General features: G+C 34.4%; 1 protein-coding gene across 2 annotated transcripts in view; it reads right to left on the minus strand.

Annotated features, from left to right (window-relative positions):
- Positions 1-13,029, minus strand: part of LOC126965274 (Ig-like and fibronectin type-III domain-containing protein 2) — a 217,806-nt gene extending 204,777 nt beyond the window's left edge. For both annotated transcript variants that reach the window (XM_050808773.1, XM_050808772.1), the window contains exon 1: positions 12,891-13,029. The gene's annotated coding sequence lies outside the window, so the exon portion shown is untranslated. The remainder of the gene's footprint in view (positions 1-12,890) is intronic.
- Positions 13,030-22,873: the final 9,844 nt, after the last annotated feature.

Consider the following 22,873-nt stretch of genomic DNA (forward strand, 5'->3'; position numbering starts at 1 on the left):
TGGTATCCTGTGCAAATTGTTCTTGCCTCCCATTGGCAGTGCGAGGCAAGAAGTTCCTACTTTACCACGTGAAACGGGCCATTGTAGAAAGCCAGGTGAATGATGCCACATGAAGAGGGTGGAATTTCGTATTGTGAATAGTCCGGTGGTGGAATTCAGATGCTGGTATTATTAATTATGTTTACATAAAGAAAAGATCAAAACAATGTGTTATTAATAATATGAGTATGCATTACTTTGCTTCATAAGTCTTTTGACAAAACCATTCTCACTATTATGGTAGCCCAAGAGGCAAAATTTTTTTACTCGAGCGTCATGGGCACCTATAGGATTGTGAAGGTTAGATGCTAAAAAAAAGGAAAGTTTAAACGATGTGCACTCTTTCACTAATGGGGGTAGCGCGAACAATTTGGCGGAAATGTGAAAAAAAACTGTCACAAAGAAATACTCAAGCGCTTCACATATTAATAGTGTATGAACCCCACATGTTTCATTTAATGGAAAAAATTGCAGACAGATCTTTACTTAATTTTCAAAATGCTATAACACGACTAAGAGAGCTTCTTATTACGGGTTGTTCACGCCTGTCAAAGTCACTTATACTTACTTAGATACTCTGTGGTAATCATAAGTATTGTAATGTAAAATGTTGTTACTCTCTGTTATATATTCGTAACTCACACTTAAGTTTCATGAGGATGGCTTAAATTGTTTAGTAGATTGTTTCTTGTATACAAAAATAATCTACTGTCGAGATTAAGCTATCCAGTTCAATTAAAATAGTTGTTATAATTAATTAATTGATCTCATTATGTTCACCACGAGTCACGGGTTTATATGAAGATATAGCTAATATTATAGACACGAATATCGTCAAAAACGCGCTTCCTTTCTCGAGTCAAAGTAAAGGTCGAACAATCTCATTTCAAGTACATACTTAGGACCGTCAAACACTTTTCAATGATCATATTGTGTGTGACTTATTTAGGAGAAGGCATTAGGTATTGTAAGCTTTTTTGGAAGACAATGTAAGGATTAATTATATTATTATAACATTATGTTAACATTTTTTTGTGTGTGAATATTGTGTTTAGTTCGGGAGCACTTCTATAATACGCCTTCATTAGCCTTAGTTTAAATTAGTTTTATCACAAAAACACGTACCTGCAGAACCGAGTAGTGGGATCTTGTACTATTATGTAACGGAATCATTGTACATGATTTTCGACCCCTTCAAATCGTCGGATTTATTTGAATGTTAGCACATTTTCAAGTGTCCAATGTTTCTTACCAGGTTATGTCCGATCAGTAGTGTTTGTGTCTTTGTGCCAAACAAGGCGTGTAGGTAAATAATACATACACATATCAAAAAGTCCATTATTCGCCGGCGCTAGGAAATTATTATTGTTTTATAACTAAAAAATAAAAATAAATAGTAGTTCAAAAAATCCTATATAATAAAAACCAACTAAATTTGGAATAGTGTGACTACAAAAAAAAAAATATTTTCTTTTAGAAAAGCGTGGCAGCTTATTAAAACACGCTTCCTAGTTTTCTTATAAACATTATATTCTTTATTTAAATCTGACGTTGACGGATTTTGATATCAAACGTACGTTTATTACACGCTTTACCTCGGCAATGCTCTTGTCATTCTACTGGTGTTGTAAGAGAATATAAGCTGCGGTTGATATATATCTAGTATATATATATACTAGCTGACCCGACAGACGTTGTTCTGTACATAATAAGTAAATTATTATTTTTTATCAATTTGTCAATAATATTTCAAAACATCAAGAATTATTTCGTAAAATATGCTCCGGCCTGTTGTTATAATGAAATTGTTTCACAGCAGAACTGTCAAACCGTGCGTCAATAAATTCTCTCAAAGAAAATATGTCCATACAAAACAAATATTGAAAATAAAAATAATTATGAGTCCCAAATCGAAATAAAAACTATCCTATCTCTCAAGTTGGAGCAAACTGCACTCCATGAAGTAATTCCCATTTAAATCCGTTCATTAGTTTAGGAGTCCATTGAGGACAAACATTGTGACACGAGATTCATATATATTAAGAATATATGAAAATCGGCCAACATCTATTTTTTATAGCCCAAATTTTTTTTTATTAATTTGTTTGGCACTACAACGTTTGCTGGGTAGCTAGTATATATATAGAAGAGATTTCCAACTATATGTATATTAACTCATCACAATATCTCTGTAACCATAAGTCGTAAAGACTTAAAATTTGGTAGAAACATTCCTTTCGCCGAGTAGAAGTCAGCTTAGGATTTTACGAAATTCCACCCGCTAGAGTTTTTTTATTACGTACAGAACAACGTTTGTCGGGTCAGCTAGTATTCATTATATGAGATTTCCTCCTATGTAATGACTCATCAATATCTCCTTAACCATAAGGGGTAAAGACTTGAAATTTGGTAGGAATACTCCTTTCGCCGAGTAGATGTTCAGGGATTTTTACGATATTCCGCCCGCAATGTTTTTTTTAAATAATGAACAGAATAACGCTTGTCGGGTCAGGTAATATTAGTTTTTTTTTATGATAATACGGGACGAGACGAGCAGGACGTTCAGCTGATGGTAATTGATACGCCCCATTACAATGCAGTGCCGCTCAGGATTCATGAAAAGCCCCAAAATTCTGAGCGGCACTACAATAGCGCTCGTCACCTTGAGACATAAGATGTTAAGTCTCATTTGCCCAGTAATTTCACTAGCTACGGCGCCCTTCAGACCGAAACACAGTAATGTTTTTCATTTTACTGCTTCACGGCAGAAATAGGCGCCGTTGTTGTACCCATAATCTAGCCGGCATCCTGTGCAAAGGAGCGTCCCACTGGCATAATATTAGTATCGATCGATAAGAAGGCCTTGAATGACCACGTAGAAATTATACAGTATGAAAGATAATTTATAATTGATGCAAGGAGCTCGTGAAAGTGTAACGCTTCCTTAGCTATACGTAATGTTGGCTAATTTCCTATTCTATTAGCGGTTCGTCTACGAAGTGGCTCGGCGTGGGGATTCGCCTACATTTTTTATTGAAGTTATACTTCTTTTGGCTCGTTATGAAAAAATGATGAGAATTAAATCTTAAGATGCGCGCGCATCACTGTAGCATAAAAGTAACAAGGTGAAGTTGGTTCCAAAAAAAAAAATCTGACGTTTGCGACATTCCTTATTTTTTTTTGGTTTCTTCGTCCGTTACAAGGACAGGCAAAGGGTTCTAGCCCATACAGCCGTATTCGTTATTTAATAATTAATTGTCAAAGCCGTCTTTGTAAGATTTTTACAATATTGTTCTTTCCACAAACTTACAATAACAGGAGGAATAAATAGTTTTAAGGATTTTTGTTAAGTACACCATAGAAGTATTACTTCTTGCGTGCACACACACACACACACACTTTTTTTCCTGATGCCTCAATATTCCTTCATCATGAGACGTAGACTTGGTGTCAACACAAATGTGTTGTTCTTTTTTAAGTTATTCTTTTCTGAGGTATATGATTTCCATCCGACTTTCTTACTAGATCAGTATGGTAGCATTTCGATGGAATCTTTTAAATTTTTATTTGAAGTTTAAGTATAATTTAATTAATTAATAAACATATTGTATTATCAATGACATTATGTATAGAATGTCATTGTGTATACAAATACATACAAACCGTAATGTATTAATAATACACGAGAGACAAAAATCAACGAAATTTTTACCAGTGGCTTCTTTGCACCGGTACCACAACGGCGCATTTTTTTCGGTGAAGCAGTGATGTGTAAGTATTATTGTATTTCGGTCTGAATGACGCCATAGCTAGTGAAATTACTGGGCAAATGAGACTTAACATCTATTATGTCTCAAGGTGACAAACCACCAGGTTTATCCAATGGAAGTCTGTGGCCTTTGCGACAAGCAGACAAAACGGTCAACGAAGCTGTTCCTGTAATATCAAAACAAACCTCAAACTCATCTACAAATAGAAATCAACACGACACACAACTAGTCACATACTTACACAGACACATACATTTACACATAATTACAAAACACACATACATATTATATTACCGCACTCACCGGCGAGTGCGAAGTTTTTTCATACCTAGAGTCCATTATAACATCTTGACTGTTGCTTCTCAATATATTCTTGATAATGTATGTACATAGGCACATAAGTGAATTTGATAGAAACTGTCATAACCATAATGTTAATACCAGGAACAGACATAAACTTATAATGCTTACTACTCGGCTAAGTCGAGTAAGTAAGTCTTGTGGGGCGATGTATATGCTTTTACAACAAGATCCCAGAAAATGTTAAAAACTAAGGTATTACGATATTCAAAAGTATTGTTAAAAACCGTTTGTGTGGTAAAGGTTACTATAATATAAACGAATTTCTTAATGATAATAAAGATTGGAAATGCTCAGGCTAATATATAATCACTTTAATTGTACGTTATTAATATGTAACCATGTAACCATTTTTATGAAAAAAAAGCCCGCTGAGTTTGTTGCGCCCGATATTCTCAGGTTTGCGGCCATTTTTTTTGAATGGGTGACAGTTTTTGACTTTCAATAAGTGATTTTATATCCTATTTTGAATATAAATATTTGATTTTGAATTGGACTGACAGATATATAAGTCGTTAGTTATCTTCTCTCCATTTAGCCTAGTGAGCAGGCGGTCCGAGGTTCGAGTCTCCTTCCGAGACGCCCAGCGCCTGTGAGCTACATTTTCGGCCTCCAAGGCCCCCGCCCGGCTTATTTCCTCCTCGACAAAAAAAAAAAAAAAAAACAAAGAGAAACAAACCTAAAGTAAATGAATAAATGATAGTGAACGACTGTATCGCTTACTGTTCGACGATTTCAATGTCACGCGGTTCTAGTTTCTATAAGTTTTTGTCTACGACTGTCCAAGGTCTCTGGAGCAAAAACAAGAGGAGCTTGATTTGAAATAAAAAATATGATTAAGTCTACAGTAGTGGATTAACATTATTATAGTTACAGACAAAGAATTACTAATCTCAAAGTATCACGAGTGTGCTTCTGATAAAATAGATACTTCTTTTATGACAATAAGGGACGAGACGAGCAGGACGTTCAGCTAATGGTAATTGATACGTCCTGCCCATTACAATACAGTGCTGCTCAGGATTTTTTGAAATAACCAAAAATTCTGAGCAGAACTACAACTGCGCTTGACCTTGACACATAAGATCTTAAGTCTCATTTGCTCAGTAATTTCACTAGCTACGGCACCCTTCAGATCGAAACACAGTAATTCTTACACTTTACTGCTTCACGGCAGAAATAGGCGCCGTTGAAATAAAAATACTACATTGGATATGAAAAATTATGACGAAATAGAAGCATTTTTTTATAAGCTTATCGGATCCCACTGCTGGGCAAAATCCTCCCCTGCTTTCCTCCACTTAACATGTCCAGATCCAGCCAGGTTTTACGATGGGCATCCAGATCTTCACGCCATGGATTTCGGGGTCTGCCTCGACGTCTTTGCCCGTCCTGAGGCACTGAATACATGACGAACTGTGCCCATCGGTCTGTGTGCATCCGACATATATGCCCAGCCCATTTCCACTTTAGCCTGGCAGTTTTTTCTCCCACATCAGAAATGCCACTAACTCCTATTTCAAAGTTATGTCAAACGACTGCACGTTTCATACTAAACTATAAATTTTAATTATAACTTAAACAATCCGTGCGTACTTCTTACGTAGTATTTACATCTTCTTTGGATAAAAAATGAACTAAAGATTATTGAAACACAGATAACTATGAAACACTTAAACACAGCAATACAATGATCTGTTTTATTTACACAGAGAACAATGACTAATTAGTCAATGAAGAACACAAGTATAAATATACTTAAAGACAATATAAAAGTAACAGTATTATTATAAACATTTCACAATGCTTCAATGGACAATTGATTTGTCTTTGAGTGTAAACAATATTTTATATCATTATACTTTGCTTGTTCGTATCATTATTAATGTACATACATACATATAATCACGCCTCTTTCCCGTAGGGGTAGGCAGAGACCACTTCTTTCCACTTGCTACGATCCTTACATACTTGTTTCGCTTCGTCCACTTTTATTATTCCTTTCATACATGCTCTTCGGTTTAGGGTTCTCTTGACCTGGCCTTTTTCCAAGACGTCCCTGATTTGATCTTGAAACGTCCGCCTAGGTCTTCCCCTTCTAACACTTTCATTCACACTGGCCTTATACACTTTCTTCGTCAATCGTTCTTCATTCATTCTCTCGACATGTCCATCTCCAACCATCTCAGCATGCCTCTCTCAATTTTTGTCACAACATCTTCTTTCAGACCACAACGTTTACTTATCTCACTATTTCTTATCCTGTCACTAATTTTAACTCCTATCATACTTCTCTACGCTCTCATCTCAACTGCATTTATTCTGCTTTCATGTTTCTTCTGCCATACCCAACTTTCACTTCCGTACATGAGTGTTGGAACCAACACCCCCTCATGCACAGCCAAACGAGCCTTATTAGAGACCTTCTGCCTGTTCATAAAGGAGTGAAAAGCTCCATTCACCATGTTTCCTGCATTCACTCTTCTTTCAATATCACTCTCATATTAATGTACGTACGTCAATATACATGCATCAAATGTGTTATTTGTTTGACTTATGTTTATGGTGGTGTTATACAAAAAAAAAATAAAAAAACAAACGATTAAAAAAAACTATTCCAAACCAATTGATATAATATACTAAAAATTATAAAAATATTTGCATACTTTTATACAATATTATTAATCTTGACCTCTCTCTCTCTAACTATTTTACAATTCTACACGGGAAGCGCCAACTTTCATACAAAAAAAGAATCATCAACTATTCACCCAGTCGAAAGTTGAACAGGTAACAAACATAAAAAAAATACAGTCGAATTGAGAACCGTCTCTTTTTTTGAAGTCGGTTAAAAATATTACAACGTTCTATATGGGTCAAAAAGAAAGAAAAAAATAATTTTTCAAAAATTTGGTGGTGATAAGCCTCTATCTGCCCGTTTGGATAATGTTGAGGCATTTAGGTAATTTTCACTAAGCCCATTTTAGGCCTATATCGAGAGATCGACAAAAATGAAATATAGAATAACTTAGTTAATAAATACGATAATTTACTGTTTACAAACATGAACTTGAACTAAATTAATAATAAATGAAGTGAGCTTTAATTAAATTACAATCACTTAAGCTGGTATTCAAGTTATTATTAATCATTTGAAACAGGTTTGCCAACAACAGGTTTATCAATAGTTAATATGGACAGCCATACTCATTTGATAATCTCTGATTAATCCAGAAAAAAGCCTTAGAGGTATCCTTATGCTTCTTCTATTAAGAATATATTTACTTATTTATTTATTTACTATATACAGACACTTTATCGCATAATATTTGGTTCCTACACTAGACATAGCCTGTCCAAAAACAAAAATTCAACTCTGTATGTGTTGTGTGTGTATGTGTGAGTGAGTATCTGATTAATCAAGTAACAAGTATTAACATTATGTGAATGCTAACCTATCACTTTAAGAATATCTTCCATGAAATTGGAGAACTATTTTAAATAAATCTATTTTTTCTAAAAAAAACTACATTTTTTGTTCAAAATAATCAATTATATCCCTCGATCGTTTGTTGTTCAGAAAGACGTTTCCGCCGAAGAATTATTGCAAACTCTATGAAAATGGACATAAAATAAAAAACATTTTGTAGAAGACTACTCTACTATTTTCATATTAGTGTTTGATCGATCAGCCTAAGAATTAAAACAGTTTATCCAGGAAGCGCTTTGTAATAGAGCCATATTTTCCTGTTACATAGTTTTGAAAAAGAGACCTTCAGCAGTATAAAATAGAAGAAAAATTTTAATTACTGAGGACAAAAGAACATACTTACTGAGATGGTCAATGAACTACTAGGATTAATTACACAAATTAAATTTCTAACCAAAATTTGTGAAAAATGCGGGACTCGAATCCGTGGTCCCATCCGAGGGCTCTATCCAACTGAGTCAAACGTTCGAATACGCGTGAGTCTTAAATTTTGGCATATCTTGTTAGCTCGAAAAAGCGACATCTCCAGTCAATTTCCTAATATGCAATTATTGGGGCTAAGCAGGTTATCAACTGTAAAGTAGATCCTGCAGATGAACCACAACCTATTAATAAAGAGTATAGTAATAATAATATGTTGCTATTATAAGACTAAAATTTACTAAAAAAACCGATTCAAAGCAATTGATTTGAATGGTTGGTTCTTATCGACATTGATGTTCCCGGGTCTATAATGAATAATAAAACCATGTCAGCAAGCAAGTCTATAAAGAATTTTTATATCAATCCAAATGAGCACAACACGTGTATGACATTAATAATGATGCGACTAATATCGACTTTGTATAGACAGTAGATCAAGGTGCATTGCATAGGTGTGTTATTTTAATCGCATTTAATGCATTTCTAGGCTTTCGTTTCAATCTGTCTGTAACTTAAGACTACCATCGAGATCGTATTGTATGTTCCCGTTCTTTGGCAGGCTTCTTTGAATGATACAACGAATAAAAATTATTTATTGGACTTAACATATTATAAAATAAATATGCAATTTGTATGTACGAAATAACAGTTATGGTAGCACAATTAGGCGATATCTTCCAGGTAACCAATTAGTGTGGGAGATTTGTTTGTAACTTGAGATAAGGCAATAAATCAACATCATATAGGACTTAACAAATACAGACATAATAAGATAAAGTATATAATATTTATATATCTAATAGATATACTACACATTTTTACTAGACGACTTGTTCTAAGAAATAGATTTTTATTAAGTACAAGGGACACATCAAAGGTAAAACAAAATTGTTGTTTTAATTTTAATCCGAGCATTTTCATATTTATTCCTTTTAAGCCTTCTCTGGACTTCCACAAATGAGTCATGGCCAAAATTTGCCAAATCAGCCCAGCCGTTCTCAAATTTTAGAGAGACTAACGAACAGCAATTATTTTATATATATATAGATTTAAATACATTGATCGTCTTTCAACAGGATGCCAAGTGAGTACCAGCGCCTTATTCTGTAGTGAATGTCAGTCTTACTGTCAATAATTGTAATTTAGTCGATCGGGTTGACATTTAAGGCGAAGGGTAAGCAGAAAACACGCAAACAATGCATTTTAGACAAGTTTGTTAGTGAAATTACACCATTTGGAGCTATGAACACTATTTTATCATACAACACATACCCTTAAGGCTTATTTGTAGGTTTCTAATGTTTGCTGTTGGTTATAAGTTAACACTCCAGGGCTATTTTCAACTACAACTTTTCAATGCAGTTAAAGAATTTTTTTTTTTCGGCATGACGCATTTGTTTAGTACTATTCTCAGAAAAGGTTTTTATATAGCTTGTACTTTTTTGTGTAGGTACATTTATTCAGATTAGTAATCAATTATGAGAATTGTAGGCATATAAACTGTTAAAATATTACGATTTCCACTTAAGAATTTTGAAAATGTTGGCTTTGTTACATAGATCGCGGGCCGGCAGCCGTGAACTCATATCGCTCAAGGTCGCTGGCATTTAGTGTCGCGTTAAGTACAAGGAACACATCAAAGGTAAAACAAAATTGTTGTTTTAATTTTAATCCGAGCATTTTCATATTTATTCCTTTCAAACATTCTCTGGACTTCTACAAATGAGTCACGACCAAAATTAGGCAAACCGGACAAGCCGTTCTCGAGTTTTAGCGAGACTAACGAACAGCAATTCATTTATATATATAGATTTAAATACATTGATCGTCTTTCAACAGGATGCCAAGTTAGTACCAGCGTCTTATTCTGTAGTGAAAGTCAGTGTTACTTAGTGTAATTTAGTGGATCGGTTTGACATTTAAGATTAAAAAAGAAGCATAATGTAGGCTAACCTGTGGCTGTGTTAACAGGCTATATTATTTATCAATAAAAGGCATAAAAGGCATTTATTTTCTCAAAATTGATTCCTTTAGAATTCTTTTTGATGTCATTTCTAATATACTAGATACAACTACCGCTTCGGAAACAAATGGCGCTCTGAGAGAGAAGAAGCGGCGCAAGAAACTCTTCCAGCATTCTTTTTTTGCGCCCTTTTCAATAAAAATATACAATATTATACAGTCCTTTCTATCGCTATAAAATAATCACAATTTAGTCCCAGGCTGTCCGATCATTTAGATATTCAGCAGTGGAGTAATAGGATTTACGACAGAGCCATGTTTTTATAAAACATTTAAATTTATTTATAGATAATGCCTGAACAGTGGCTGGGACTTTATTGTAGAAGTGTATACATTTACCCTTAATATTAAGAACATTAGTTTTGTATATTCTACTGAAATAAATACTTCATAGTTAAACAAACATTTAACTATTACAAAAACCATCTGACAAAACATATGATATAACATATGACGACCCCCTATAGCCCAGTGGTTGGTGAGGTCCCGGTTTCGAATCCCGGTAGATGCATACAATTTATATGATGAATATGAATGTTTGTTTCCAAGTCATGGATGTTTATTTGTATTTATGTATGTTTAAGTAAGTATATTGTATTAAATATATCGTTGTCTTGTACCCATAGTACAAGCTATGCCTAGTTTGGGGCAAGATAATTTGTGTAAAAATGTGTCAATATTTATTATTATTATAATTGGACGTAGTTCCTGAACACATATGAATGTAAAAGATTTTACCACCACTGCGGTAAAGTTGAGCTTTAATGAGAAGAAGTGGCAAGAAATTCATGTATGTATACTGGTGAATCAAACTTACTCAAAGGTTTTAATTTTCTTGTGTAAGTTACAAAAAAAAGCAATTAATCTTTGAAAAAATGTGTGTATCATTTCATCTGATACACACCCTGTATAAGTTATGTGCAATTTCGTGATAACCGCTTGAGAAGTTACGACATGAAAACGTAACAAACAAAATAATCGCATTTATAAAATTTATTAGAATTGTTATAAAATATTACATAAAATACTAATTATATCGTTTCTAGAAGTGTATAATACTTACAATTTTATTCTTTTTTAACTTCTTTAAATAATTGTCTTGCAGATCGCAAATTGTCGCAAACTTTAATATTGTAATCATACCGCCGCCTCTCGAGCTATAATTGTATATTCTAGAAGTGTATAATACTTACAATTTTATTCTTTTTTAACTTCTTTAAATAATTGTCTTGCAGATCGCAAATTGTCGCAAACTTTAATATTGTAATCATACCGCCGCCTCTCGAGCTATAATTGTTTTACATTTTTTCTCGCGCCTTGTTACCTTTTGCTTTGTAAAATTCATATTATATTTTTATATTGCAGCGGACACCTAAATATTACATTTGCGGAAACAATGATGTACAATTTTATTCATTTAACACATTTCCTTCTAATGTAAAAGCATGTTAACAGACTGACTTGACGTACCGAGATCCGAACTGAACCGATATGAATAACTATTGGATGTATGTCTGTAGATAATAAGAAAAGATTTGATCTACATCTGCTTAAAATTGATTTTCACAGCATAATCCCTAAATTCTTAAATTTGAACAATGGTTCTTAGATTAAGGTCTCCGCTGCGCTCCAACCACATACCGCACTACCTAAGTATAAATATTTTTTATTACGGTAACTATTAGATACTTGTGTGCGCAAGCACTCTTTTAGTTTCAATTATTAGCAAAATTTAACAGAACATGTGGCACTTTCGAGACTGGCTCTAGTACGCCCACTTGGGAGTAGGAATAGTTGCCACACTTTGCGACTACTACGGTATCTAGTTGGAGCGCAGTGGAGACCAATCCTTAAACTATGCAATGGTTTAATAATTTCATAGTGTCGAATTTCTTGTGACTGTTTAAAATGTATATTTAGACTACTTAGAATAAATATTATTTGATTGGTTTATAATGATTTAAGTATATGACTTATACTTATTAGCCACTACTTTGTTACTTTGTTTGAACGTACTTTACCTTGATTTATCACACGGGTACCTATATCCAAGTAATAAATCAGGGTAAAGTGTAAGTAATCCTGTTTATATAATATAATAACTACATTCATGAGGAATAGTTATTATGATGAATAAGTTTTACCATACCATTGGTAGACCATAAGGTAGGTACACCTAGGTCTTAAGAAGATGCCGAAATGCCGGATCCCGGAAAAATGAAAATGATCACTTAAAATCAGCTGACTACGCGTCACTTGCTTGTCCTCTTCATCGATAAAAATATAATTTTACGATGTATTTACTTGTTAAATTAATACACGGGACCTCAATACATAAGATACAATATAAATTATATAAAAAAAATATACGCATATAATAACGCGGCAATTTTTCAAAGTGAAAAAAAAAATCCGCGCCAGAAGATATTAAATAGTTTCCACCAATCTGTGTGAATTAATTGTTATAAGAATCAGAATACCGATATACCTTCAGCAATCTAATAACAATAGAAAGAAATTAATTTTATTTGAGAAAATAAAATACAATAATAATTTATAATAACCTCACAAAAAGTAAAACATGTAAAATGGAAACATAACAAATAAACAGTAGTTTTACTTTTGATCACCATAATGAAATACCGGTGTATACAAACATCAAAATATATTAATATCTGTAAAACAAACCGTAGCATGAAGGTTTAGTAATGAAAACTCTATTCAACACAACCTCGCTGGGAATTTAATTAAAAACCCGACAGAGTTAAAATAAAAAACAATCAAACCTCTTTAGTCGCTGCAATTAAATCCTTGCACTGTACACAGATAAAATAAAAAATAAAACACGAACAGACTGGAAATTACGAATTTCGAACACACGCGACGTTTCCGCTGTGGCAAGCGTGCACGCTCTAGCGTCAACGCCGAACGACTAAAGTATGAAGTATCAACAGATTTTCCTCTTCGAGGCTTAAATAAAAACAATATATTATATTATAATATGTACTGTATATCATTTATTTAATTATTCAATAAACGTTGAGGTCTAGGCCACAAAGAAAATGTTTAAAATCAAGCCTTTTTATTAGTTGTTTCATTTAAATTCGCGTATATTTTACGGCACGGAATAATGAAAACTTTGAAGTATTCATTTTAATTTATATAGTATTTTTGACTGTTTAATTATAAGTGTTTGTATATTATTTCGAATATTGTAATATTCGAATTAATATAATCCAATTATAGAGATTATTATAATATAGAGTTATATTTTTTGACCTTCATTAATATAATATAATGATTTTCCTTAAATGTTGCAGTTTCTTTATTTTTATGGAAGATGGCCGTTGGTAGAATTAATTTTACTGATTGGAGAACAGGTAGTGGCTAAGATTATCGGTGGGATTTGATATTTTAAATATTTATCCTTAAATTTAAGATTTTTTAGTGTTATTTTGCTTGAGATTTTTTTTAGCGATATTTATAAAGATTCAATTTGAAGTCACATGAGCCCTTATATAATAGGTAAGTACACAAATAAAATTAGAATAACAAAATTTTATGAACGATGCGGGATTCGAACCTACGACCTCCGGCGTTCCGTGCCGGTGCTCTAACCAACTAAGCTTACCGTTCGAGTACAGCCTCGTTATAAAATTCTGTTTGCTTTGTTCAACTCTCAGGTTATGGCTTCATCTACAGGATCTACTTTACAGTTGATAACCTGCTCAACCCCAATATTTGCATATTAGGAAATTGACTTGAGATGTCGCTCTTGTTAATCTAAACAATATGTTACGTTTTTAAAGTGATAACCCTCACTTCTAGTATTAATACACAAATAAAATTTTAAAACAAAATTTTATGAACGATGCGGGATTCGAACCCAGGCCACGCCACGGAACGCCGGAGGTCGTGGGTTCGAATCCCGCATCGTTGGTAGTGCCATATGAAACTCAAATGGAAATAATTTTTAAGCAAATAGGCTTTTACTAAGTGCTATTGAATACACATTTTAATTATCTGATTTCACGATGTTTTCGGAAATGTAGAGCTGTGGATAAATATATAATGCATTTATGGTGACCCCATAGCCTAGTTGTAAGTTACCTTGGATTCTAAGGTACGAATATGAATTTTTATTTACGATACATGAATGTTTTTATACTATAACGGCCTTACAAATAAAATTGGCATAAAGTTACAACTAATCATAAACCAAGAATATGTAAAATGTTTACAAATAGACATTTTGCTTACGATTGGTTTATTCGGACGTATAACGTTTCCCGCGTTTATTTGCAAGGCTGCTTGTCATTCGTAAAACTTCAGAATTATCATTGTATTGACAGTGTTGTCAACGATATTGTAAGAATTTTGCATATTCTTTGTTTATGCTTAGTTATAACTTTATACCAAGTTTATTTGTAAGGCCGTAGGTGTTTAAGTATGCTTATTGTATTTAATATATCGTTGCCTAGGACTAATAATATATACAGGCAATGCCTAGTTTGGGGTTAAATTATGTATATATATATATCAATAAACTTTTTTTTTTCATGAAAATAAGAGACGAGACGATCAGGATGTTCAGCTGATGCTAATTGATACGTCCTGCCCATTACAATGCACTGCCGCTCAGGATTCTTGAAAAACCCCAAAAATTCTGAACGGCACTACAACTGCGCCCGTCACCTTGAGACATAAGATGTTAAGTCTCATTTGCCCAGTAATTTCACTAGCTACGGCGCCCTTCGGACCGAAACACAGTAATGCTTAGACATTACTGCTTCACGGCAGAAATAGACGCCGTTGTGGTACCCATAATCTAGCCGGCATACTGTGCAGAGGAGCCTCCCACTGGTAAACTTAAAAAGCTTAGAGAGTTTATATGTCTAGATAGAGCCTCTAACTGTTAGGAAACGCATGACAACCAGGTTTACATGGAGCACACTAAAAGGTTTGCACATCTAGCTAATTGGATTTTTTGAATAATGTTCTATTTTTTGAAACGTTGCAACCGCCTTTGTAAAAAAAAACAATTGGCGGGAAGTCATTTGTCATTTGTTTTTTTTGCAAACATCAAAGATCTACGTATGCAATGAAAATGGAATTAAGTCGAAAATATTTTAGAGCGATGATTTTTTATGATTTTAAAAGTTCTCTCTCTCCGCGAAACTGTGCCGCTCGTCTTCAAAATGCTTTTGGGAGAGAAGCACCTTGCTTGAGCACCGTGAGGCTATGGTTTTTTGAATTTGAGAGAGGTCGGGTTTCTTTAGATGATGAATTTCGTGAAGGGTGGCCTTCAACTGCCGTCAACGAAAATAATGTGGCTACTGTTAAGCGGCTAATTGAGGAAAATCCGCGGATTACCTATGAGCCAATTCGAGGACTATTGGGGATTGGTATGAGGTAAATTAAGAAAATTTAACACGAAGAATTGAACGTTCGGAAATTTTGTTGTCGTTGGATCCCTCATAAACTGACTGACTGATTTTATATAAATACGCAATTATTTTCGCCGTGTTCACAGCTGTCACAGTCTATCTATATGTATAAATTATCGAAGCTATAAAATATATTGAATTTATTGTTTTCAAGCTGACCCGACAGACGCTGTTCTGTCAATAGAACGAAACAAAAACGTATATCTGAATTATTTTATAATTAAATAATAAAATATAATAAAATTCTCGTGTCATGGTGTTAAACTTTGAACTCCTCCGAAACGGCTTGACCGATTCTCTTGAAATTTTGAGTGCATAATGGGTAGGTCCGAGAATCGGACAACATCTTTTTTTATCCCCCTAAATGTTAAGGGTGGTCCACACGAACTTTTTTTTTTATATTTTTATTTTTTTTTAATTTGTTTGATTATGAGACAGCATTAAAAAATACAAACAACTTCATTTTAATATCGTCAATAAAACTTTTGCTGGGTCAGCTAATATGTATATAATAGCTTTTACATTACCGCTTTATAAATGCCAATTTTGTAAAGAATTATAATGTATATAGTATACTAGCTGACCCGGCAAACGTTGTTTTGCCATATAAAGTATAATTCACGCGATAGTTTTATAAGTAATAAAATATTGCCTATATTATAGCCTGTACATCATTTTGTTCTATTGTCAATAGTTTTTGCAGCGCACGCAAAAATAGGTTTTCGATTTTACACCTTGTGTTACAAAATAGCAATTTTATTACGGATCCCTAATTTTGAAAAAAAAAACATAGCCTAAACATAGAAAATAAGAATCATTCAAATCGGACCAGTAGTACCAGAGATTAGCGCGTTCAAAGAAACAAACAAACAAACACTGCAGCTTTATAATATTAGTATAGATTATCCTTAAGTGATAGATACAGTATGTCATCGCGGACTTTTCTATAGATCTATATAAGATACACAATTCCTCCATTCAATATTTTGTTTTAATATCTCAAAGGCAGCGTTTTCGTTGAAAGCTTCCAGACGTCCATATATATAATTATATATATAAAAACTTAACAAATCATATACTCAAATCTTCCTCGAGAATGAAAATCGGTGCAGTAGTTTTTGAGTTTATCACGAATAGACAGACAGACAGACGCGGTGAAGGACTTTAATTACAATATGTAGTGATGTAAGGATCGTTCGTTAGCATGTCTGTCGTAATTACTGTCAGTTGATGATTATTATTCGTTTTAATATAGTCGGGGTCGCCTTGCGGAACGCAACACCACAGTTGGTGTTGCCATAAGACATATTAATTATATTTTATTTATTCCGTACAAGCTGACCCAGCAAACGTTGTATTGCCATATAAAGTAATTAGAAAATATCGTTAGTTAGCTAAAATTCAGTTTATTTTTTGCCTCCTGAGAGAGTTAGAAAGATATAAAAATGGTAATTAGTTATTCATTTTAAACTATTATTTCATTTTGATTTCTGAACGACAGGGGACACCTCAAAAGAAAAACAAAATTTTTTTGTTTTTATTTAATTCCGAGCATTTTCATATTATAATAATTCACCTTTTAAACCTTCTCTGGACTTCCACAAATAATTCAAGACCAAAATTAGCAAAATCGACCCAGCCGTTAGGAGGAGTCCACTAAAATACACTATATGGACGGAATTGAGATTTTTTTTTAAATGATAATAAGGGACGAGACGAGCAGGACGTTCAGCTGATAGTAATTGATACGCCCTGCCCATTACAATGCAGTGCCGCTCAGGGTTCTTGAAAAACTCAAAAATTCTGAGCGGCACCACAATTGCGCTCGTCACCTTGAGACATAAGATGTTAAGTCTCATTTGCCCAGTAATTTCACTAGCTACGGCGCCCTTCAGACCGAAACACAGTAATGCTTACACATTACTGCTTCACGGCAAAAATAGGCGCCGTTGTGGTACTCATAATCTAGCCGGCATCCGGTGCAAAGGAGCCTCCCACTGGTAAGGTAAGAATCTAAACCAATCTCAAATACACTGGAACACACAAAAATATCATCAAAATCGGTCTAGCCGTTTTGGAGGTAGTTCAATTGTAAATGTAAACCATTCTTGAATCCACCCAAAGACACACATCAATCTCAAATTCACTGGAACACACAAAAATCTCATCAAAATCGGTCCAGCCGTTCAGGAGGTAGTTCAATTGTGAATCTAAATCATTCTCGAATCCACCTGAAGACACACAGAAAGTTTCAATAAAATCGGTCGGACCGGAGCCGTCTAGGAGGAGTTCAGTGACATACACACGCACACAAGAATTATATATATAAAGATTATAATTTAGAGATCAGAGATTAACATTTGTTTTGTACCGCCAATAAACCTGAAGCAGCACTCATCAAAGATATTTCCATAATTTTATTAAATGCCTCGGTCACATATTGACTCCTGATGTTAGAGACGATGGCGACATAGGTAGAGAGCGAAGTGTGTAATCAGTGATAAAAATAAATCTTAATATATATAAATTACGTGACACGTTGTTTGTCCGCGATGGACTCCTATACAAATGAACGGATTTTAATGGGGATTACTTCATGGAGTGCAGTTTGGTCCAACTTGAGAGATAGGATAGTTTTTATTTAGATTTGGGACCCATAATTATTTTTATTTTCAATATTTGTTTTGTATGGACATATTTTCTATGAGAGAATTTAGTGACGCACGGTTTGACAGTTCCGCTGTGAAACAATTTCATTATAACAAAAGGGGGGCATTTTTTATGAAATAATTCTTGATGTTTTGAAATATTATTGGCAAATTCCTATAAAACAGTATTTTTTTTATTATCTACGGAATATGGGTCAGCTAGTATATTATAAATAAAATGAAAAGTCTTTTACTTCTTGCCAGTTACAATACAAAGTTACAATACAGCTGTTATTATACAAAATAATATTATATTACAATTAAACTAAACAAATGAAATTAAAAAAAACTTAATTTAACGTTTTTTACATTTCAATTATTATGTATAAGTATTAAGTTTTTTTTTATGGAATAGTCACCTGTTGATAATTGATCACCGCTGCCCACAATCTCTTGCAACACCAGAGGAATCACAGGAGCGTTGTCGGCCTTTAAGGAAGGTGTACGCGATTTTTTTTTGTATTTCAATGCAATATGTTAAGTGAGCAAGAACCCCTCTTCAGGCGAAGGCCTCCTCCAGATATTTACCAGTGGAAGGCTCCTTTGCACAGGATGCCGGCTAGATTATGGGTACCACAACGGCGCCTATTTCGGCCATGAAGCAGTATTTAATATATAAGCATTACTGTGTTTCGTGCTGTAAGGGCGCCGTAGCTAGTGAAATTGGGCAAATGAGACTTAATATCTTATGTCTCAAGGTGACGAGCGCAATTGTAGTGTCGCTCAGAATTTTTGGATTTTTCACTAACTTTGAGCGGTACTGCATTGTAATGGGCAGGGCGTATCATTTACCAGAACGTCCTACTCGTCTCGTCCCTTATTTTCATAAAAAAAATATATATGTTTCTGTTGGTTGCCACTGTCACCCAGTGACAGACCCCCTGACCTGCTCTATGCGTGATGTCGTGTACCCATCTTGTTTGAGATCTACCTCTTTTTCTGTAGGCGGCTGGGCCTGGCCGTAGTAATGATTATAACAGAAAAACCACATTTCGTACCCCAATCACTAAAACAGGCTTTGCTCAGTCACAATATGAATGTAATTCGTCATACGCTTATAACAATTTCAATAAATTTAATAAAAATGTAAGTAAAATAAATAAATACTCAAAACAAAATCTTTTAAATCATGGCTAGTAGTATGAAAATACGACGATACAGAAAACGTTCTTAAAATTAAAACTTAAGCATCAATTACTAACACTTATTTAATCTTGTGCACACACACGCCCACATACACACACACGCACACACATATACCTCTTTTTAGTGAGTTTGCTAATTATGTTTAATAATACCTTTCGGAAGGACCTAGCCTCTGCAACTCAGGGTATCCTACCGCAGAGGGTAGGGCACAAAACATTCTGTACCATATATTATTAGTCTTGAATATATGATTATTATTATTATTATAGTGTAGTCCGGATAGTCCACCTACCATCAGTCATATTAATTTCTGGGCATGGCTAAGAGCATCAGTAGGTAACGTCTGTCTTCTCACGGATAACTTTGTGTGGTATTTTCTGTAGTATTTTAAATTCTCTTCATGCTCCTCTCAATACATACTTCTTTTACTTGATTTCGTTTGTTGTTTTTGTTTTGCACGCTATATTATACTTTTAATAATAAAGTTCAGACCCGCTGGTGTCCAAACAATTTTAAAAGTTTTATTCAAAAATTACTCAACATTAAGTCTGTACTCAGCTGCAGATTATCTAAACGATGAGGCACTTTGGGATTGTCTTAAGAAATTAGTATGTAATATACTTGTAAAATTATTTAAAATCGTAGAAAATAATTCTGTTAGAGTTTTTGCACCGTTCCTCCATTATCAGAGCGCCATTGGTTTTTGAAGCAAGGCTAGTGATTGAGATTAAAAAACATTCTCAGGGACACAATTTTGGAAAAATACATTTTAAACTCGAATTTCACTCGTTCCTGAGTAAACTGGTATTGATGGATAGAGAGACGGACAGATTCTGATCTTACATTAAGAAAACTTAATAATGAGTACAATCCGTTCGATGACGTCACATTGTCGCTTTGTTACGGTGTGCAAAACAAGCATCATATTATTATTATTAATAAATAAACAACGATTTATTTTTTCAGTATTCTAGATTGGAGATATGGAGGGCACAGCCATATTGGCTTCGAAGAAGAAATATTTATTTCATACCTTAGTTACCATAAGCCTCTTGTATCCATATATCGATAGTGTAAGCTCTGAGTCGGAATAAATATACGTAATGTACGAATAAAATGTAAAATAATTATCACCGCTCTTCGACAACACTTCCCTTAAAGCCTCGCCTAGTATCGGAATACTGGGTCTCGAAATCTCGAGCGAATGCCAATTTCGTGGGCATCTGGAGGGCAAAGCCAAATTGGCTGCAAAGAAACTGGGCGTCCTAAATAGAGCACGGCAATACTTCAATCCGGCCCACATTCTAACGCTCTACAAAGCGCAGGTGCGGCCCCATATGGAGTATTGCTCTCATCTCTGGTCTGGCGCACCCCAGTGTCATCTCGACCCATTTGACCGCATGCAACGCAGAGCAGCTCGAATTGTCGGGGACCCAGTGCTCTGTGAACCGCTGCATCACTTGGCGTTGCGTAGAGGCGTCGCTTCATTGTGTACCTTCTACCGCTTTTATGATATTCCGAAGGGCTGTTTCACCTGGTTGATTGACGATTAAAAAACGTTTGTGTGGTAAAGGTTACTATAACATAAATGACTTTCTTAATGATACCACAGATTGGGAATGGAGCGACCGCCCTCAGGCTATTAAATAATAAGTTTAATTGTACAATGTTACTTTGTTAATGTTACTTTAATTGTAAAACATATTTCTGATGAAAATAAAACACCGCTGAGTTTGTTGCGCCCATTCCAGCCCAGGCAGCCCAGGCCTGAGGCATTCATTTTGGAATGGGTGGTAGTTTTTTGACTTTCAATAAGTGATTTCACATCCTATTTTGGATAAAAATATTTGAATTTGAATTTGAATTTGATTCCTGCCGCCGAATTCCACCTTCGCACGACACGCCACAAATTAGGATATCATCCGCACCATCTAGATGAGTTGCGGTCCTCCACAGTGCGGTTTTCAAGGAGCTTTCTTCCACGTACTAAAAAAAAAGATTGATGTAAAGATGTTGTGATGTGATGCTGATTATTATTACTATAATGATGAAATATCAATGAAAATCTGGGTTAGGTAAAAAAAGTATATATTAATTTTTCTAGCAGTAGTATTTAGCGACATATATTATAGCGACACAGAACAACACAGACTACAGAACTACTAATAGCAAAAGTCAAAACTTTTTTTTTTTGAGAGGATTAAAATGCATTTACGTATTGAAGACCCTGAAACGGGGCACATATGTCGGGCTCGGTTGTTAACACCCCCTACCGATTAAAAACCTCCTCTGTGCTGATAGCCCTGAAGCCTTTTACAGCGAAGCCGGGCGGGGGCCTTGGAGGCCGTAAATGTTTTCGGAAGGAGACTCGAACCTCGGATCGCCTGCTCACTAGGCTGGATGGAGAGAAGATCACTAACGATCTAATATATCTGTTAGTCCAGTGGACTCTAGGTTTGAAGAGACTTTGCACTCGCCAGCGAGTGCGGTGATATATGTATGTAAATATGTGTGAGTGTATGTAAGTGTGTGAAAAGTCAAAACGAAAATATCACGGCATGTTCCTAATGGTAATGAAACTGCAAACCGTACTGAAACAACAGGGCGAGCGCGAGGGGGTGAAAGGGGAACGGGAGGGGTCTTCACGTTCCAGCGAGGTCCAGTGATTATGTGGCCGTGAACTAAAAGAATAACATTTTAACAACGATTTCGTTTTAAATTTGATAAATAACACAAATGTATCATCAAAGCTCCAAGTTTTTAAAAACAACGGGAAAATACTACTGAAAAACATTTTTTTTTTTTCAGTTTTAGAAATATAAATTTATAGCATTATATTATATTCCAGCCACTGTTCAGGCATTATCTATAAATAAATTTAAATGTTTTATAAAACAATGACTCTGTCGTAAATCCTATTACTCCACTGCTGAATATCTAAATGATCAGACAGCCTGGGACTAGATTGTGATTATTTTATAGCGATAGAAATTACTGTACAATATTGGATATTTTTGTTGAAAAGAGCGCAAAAAAAGAATGCTGGGAGAGTTTCTTGCGCCGCTTTTTCTCTCTCACAACGCCATTTGTTTCCGATACGGTAGTTATTGGAAGTGACATGAAAAAGAATTCTAAAGGAATCAATTTTGATTAAATAAATGCCTTTTATGCCTTTTTATAACTACACTATATGAGGACAGGAATTCTTTTGTTAATTATTCATTTTTGTAGATATTTTAAGATGTAGAAGCAACCACGATCAACCTGGCAATAAAAATATTTTGTAAGCGATATTGTTAATGTCAATAAACTCATCTCGAGATATCTTGTTCTGTCTCGGCAAGAATCCAGTATTTTAACAAAGATAAATACGACTAATCGCATATAGTCTGTGGTCAATTAAATGGATGTTTATCAATATTTTTAGTCAATGGTATAAAATTATCTTGAATAATTTATACGCATAAA

This window comes from Leptidea sinapis, chromosome 7 (genome assembly GCF_905404315.1).
Source record: "Leptidea sinapis chromosome 7, ilLepSina1.1, whole genome shotgun sequence".
Taxonomy (NCBI): Eukaryota; Metazoa; Arthropoda; class Insecta; order Lepidoptera; family Pieridae; genus Leptidea; species Leptidea sinapis.